The sequence below is a fragment of the Anarrhichthys ocellatus genome, unplaced genomic scaffold (genome assembly GCF_004355925.1).
Source record: "Anarrhichthys ocellatus isolate YVR2014 unplaced genomic scaffold, GSC_Weel_1.0 scaffold14, whole genome shotgun sequence".
NCBI lineage: Eukaryota > Metazoa > Chordata > Actinopteri > Perciformes > Anarhichadidae > Anarrhichthys > Anarrhichthys ocellatus.
Window position 1 is genome coordinate 2,902,335 of NW_022280044.1, and position 4,734 is coordinate 2,907,068.

The 4,734-nt window shown below is 42.0% G+C and overlaps 1 protein-coding gene across 12 annotated transcripts in view; it reads left to right on the top strand.

Moving 5' to 3' along the window:
* dync1i1a (dynein cytoplasmic 1 intermediate chain 1a) overlaps positions 1-4,734 on the top strand; it is a 53,076-nt gene that overhangs the window by 11,118 nt on the left and 37,224 nt on the right. The window lies entirely within an intron of this gene.

Below are 4,734 nucleotides of genomic sequence, written 5' to 3' on the forward strand. Positions count from 1 at the left end.
CACACACACACACACACACACACACACACACACACACGTGCACACACACACACACACGACATTCGGAACCAAGCTTTATTTTACTTTATTTTAAAAGTCTTCTCGTACAAGAAGTCCTGTTGTCGAAGGCAGTATACCTTCAATAAAAGGAGCGGCAAACCAACACACACAAATAATACAACTTGTGCGTGTGTGTGTGTGCATGTATGTGAGTCTGAGAACATCTGGAAGCCAGAGCAGAGCTGTGGTGGTCTACAGGGAGGTGACCTTGGCCTGAGGAGACCCTTTTGCAAACTACCACAAAGCTTGGGTGTCTGGAGAAAGAGGAAAGGAGGCTGATGGGAGCACCTGCCTGCACTTCTGGCCGTATGTTTGTTCAGGCCAGTTCCTTTTGTTGATTACTGAGCCCAACATGCACACCACACACATCTCATTTCCAGCTTGCAGCTACAGGTTGTGTGCATAATTGCACACATTTATAATGTATAACGATGTATCCCATTTCTATTAAATATTGGGAGTTTTTGTTGTTAAATATTGAAGGCACAATGAGTAGGATTGGTTGGTTGCGGTTCGGAAACACAACATTCAAAGTTGGCCCCTCCTCCCTTACGGTGTTCGCTCGTTTTGGAATGAGCTTTGTTCGCTTATCATTTGGGCTCACTATATTTCCGTGTTTTTCCGGTGCCGTGTCGGCCCTTTTCGTAGGTCGACACCCAGAAACGTCTTGAACAAAGTCAAATCAGATCAATGCAGATCCAAACACTCCCACACACTTCTAGTGGTTTATAAGTGACGATCGAGAGAGATTATTTTTCTCGAAGTCTACACATTGTTTTTGAGGAAAATACTCATTCTGCCTCGAAGTTATTTATAACTGTCGGCACTTAAAACTATTGGATGCTAATCTTTAGTGGATTTGTTAAATTATGCAAAACGATTCAAATTTAATAACATGCTACTGAATCCAACTTACTGCAAGGTTCTAAAGGGGACCTGGGTCCCCTTTAGAATTTAAACATAACAGTCTCTTGAAGCTTCACAAACAGGCATGTGTTCAGTGTGTGTGTGTGTGTGTGTGTGTGTGTGTGTGTGTGTTTCATATGTAAAACCTCGTAGGTCATAAGTGTGTATGTAGTTTTGAGGTAAGAGAGCCAGTAAGCTCACCTTTAAGCTCCTGGTGGTTTTCTCATGCATATGTTTAGTCGGAGGCTCTACTCTGATTGACCTGCCATGGTGAGGGTAATGCTGTGTGCTTCAGTTTGAGAAGTGGTATGCAAAAAGTTGATTCATTTCACTCTTTTTTTTATTTATCAGACACAAACTCTACTATTTATATTAATATCTTATTCTAACAAACCTTACTTTGAAATGATTCATCCTATGGCCTAATCTAAATATTGCAACTAATGAAAAACCACCGTAATCCCCTAATCACCCTTTTCTTGTACAGTTTACACAGAATGCCGTCTGCATTTCTTTCTTAAACATTCTTAGTCTCTCTTTTCCTCCCTTTCCTCCCTTTCCTCTCTGCCCTCAGGGTCTGATCTGGAACTGTTCCGTAAAGCAACTCTGTGTTATGTTAAACATATATTATTTATATATATATATATATATATATATATAGAGAAGAGAGATTTAGTGGGGGGAGAAAGCCAGCTGGCTGCTCTGGAGGAATGAACGGAAGAGTAAGTTGTCTTAATGATGGTGGTGTGTCTCGGGGCTGTACAAATCTCTGTGGAGGGACTTCTAGTTGCATATCTGTTTTTGAACCTGCGTGCATGTGTTAAACAGTGGTAGTATGTTCTGTTTAAGGGTCATTTTAACAGTGATTCAGCATGTCTCAAGGTTAGCAAACTGGTCCTGGGTTGGACTGTAGTGGACCCCCCAAACTAAAAAGAGAAAATCCAGAAAACGAATAGTATTTATAAAACAATTGTATCCTATCTATCTATTGTGTTTGTAAAGGTCACGTGTGGCATTCATTCTTATGTTAGTAGGGCCTGAATTTACTAGATGGTTGTTAACGTAGAATGTTTGTGTTTTAAAGCTCTCATGGAGTTTGTGTGTGTGACTCTCATTTAAACCAGTTAATGATGTGGCTTTCCATTTCCGTGTCCGACTGCCTCCCTATAATCCTGATGTGTAGCCATCTATGTGTGTTCCTTTCTCCCCATTGGCTGCTCGCTGATCGGTCTGTCCTGAGCATCCATTGTGAGAGGCAATCGGATTAGCCCCAGTCACGGTTGTCTCCGGCTATTTACTGCTGTCCTAATGGGTATGAATGGACGCTCTTGTCGCGAGGGACGGACGCTTTGTCTGAGGACATAGCAGGGAATAAAGTAAGGGATGATGTGTGATAGTGACCTAACCAACTAAGGTCAAGCAAAGTGTGTGTGTTGGATAGCTGCTGTTTCATGCCTGCATCTTGTGCCTAACCATGTTGACATCGACTCGAGAAAGAGAAGTGGTTGGGGTGTGACTATATGTGCTTTTCACCCAAAACACAATATAATATGTAAACAATGGCTTACAACATTATGTTAGAAGTATAATTGCTGTTCCCATGCTCACTTATGTCTCATAAGTTGTCGATATCATTTGTTACACAGATTTGGTGCAAAATGTAACTATTTTTCCACTCGAAAATGGGTAAAAATGATTAAAAAATTGCTCCAAAATACCTCATTGAGGCCTCGAGGAACCCCCTTAGACAAATGCCCTAGGTCTCTTTTTTTGTGGTTGTAAGTAGCAGAAGTTGTACTTTCATGAGGCTGTGCTTATCCTTTAGGTCACAACAGGTCATTTTATCCAGTGAGGTCAGGTTTAAAATAAAACAAATGGTCACACTCGGTGAAATGTCTCCTAAGGGGACGGACATCAGTACACATGAATCAGGCTCACTGGATCCACAAGAGTCTCTCGACCTTTCAGTCAAACCCAAGTTATGCAATTCCAACACTGTTTAGGTGCATACACATTCAAATACACAATTTTTAAAATAGGCGAAAATAATATCTTGAGGTGACAGGTCAAGGGACCCATTTGAAAATGGCCCTGCAAGTTGTTCCCGTGCCTAAATTTAGCCAAACTTTGGGCCGTTATTTAGCCGCCTTCCCGTCAAGCTAGCATGACATGAACACCGAGCCCGGTCCAGCCTCTTAAAGACAGTAATGTCAGCTGGGATCGCCGCCCTCACTGGGTTAACACGGTTTATAGACTTTAAATTAGATTGGATCCAAGTTTTTGGGCTTCAGTGACGGTCTCAGATATATTAAATGATAACGTTTCTCTTTGCAAAATGTAAATTGTGCTATATTTTGTACTTGGGTTCTAAAATACAACACGTAATTATCACTGTTGAACACTGACACTGTTGAAGTATTTCAGGAGTTTCACTGAGACTGTGAACCCTTTCTCGTGACTGTTATTTAACCACAGCACTTGAAATGTTCCACCTCCATTCTACTCCGATCTGACAATATTTTGTGGAGCCAAGTTTTAAACTCTACACGTGGGAGGAGGTGCTGAGATTTCACATAGTTTCAGCTAAATATGGGCAACCTTACGGCCTCTCTCTTTGTTTCTCCCTGCATCCCTCCTCTGGACCGGCCAATCCCTCTTGGCCATGAACGCAGTGAATGTCAGACTCTGACTAAAAAAAACACCCTTTTACTTTCTACTGATCCCAATCTGGAGATAACTATCAAGTGTGTGCGTGCGCGTGTGTGTGTGTGTGTGTGTGTGTGTGTGTGCGTTTACTTGAGATGTTGGCAAGAGCAGGAAAGGTCAAGGTGATTGCAGGCATTTTTGTGCATGTGCTTGTGCACGTATACATGTGTGCAGGTTGGCATTAGTGGAGCCTGACCCAGTTTGTGGTAAATTGGTTTCGCTCAGTGGAGCCTTAAAAGATCCGTAATAGGTCTCAGTGGAAAGGAAAGAAAAATGAAGGGAGGGGAGTAAGAGGGAAAGTAAAAAGGTGAGGAGAAATCTTTGGTCATTAGAGAATAAACAGAGTTTAAGGAGGAACAAGAGAGAAGCAAATAGGAGAGAAGCAGCGGAGGCCACTGAGAAACGTTGCAGCAGTTATGATATTACAGCAGTAATTGTTTGTGTGTGAACCACAAGTAGGCCTTCAGAAATACAACTCTGAGTGTGTTTGGGTACGATTTGATGTTGCAACTGTGAAAACCCCAATTCCTATGGTTAAAAGTTCATAGGGTCAGGAGTGTGTGTTGTTAGAGTACAAGCATCTGTATGCAAAATGATGTGTGAATGACTCTCTCTCTCTCTCTCTCTCTCTCTCTCTCTCTCTCTCTCTCTCTCTCTCCCCCCCCCCTCTAGTATTTTCTGGCCCATTAGTTTTCAGGGTCTGTACAGCTTGAGTATATAGTTGGTCAGTAATTCACTCCTTAAGTATATTTACTGCAATAAGTGGCTTTCTTTTGACATGTGGTGAACTGGTAATGGCCTCTAATTGCAGGAGAAAACCCATTTTCCAAGCACTAATCTGAAAAGACGCACACATTTTTTTTTGTGAGTGTACTCGCACACATATAGATTCATAAATATAAACATGCATGTGCAGACCAACAAACACTGGAATAAACAAGCATGCACACACCAGCAGAAATTTACACAGGAGCACACGTGCACTAGCAAAGCATCCACACACACACACACACATACACACACACACACACACACACACACACACACACACACACACACACA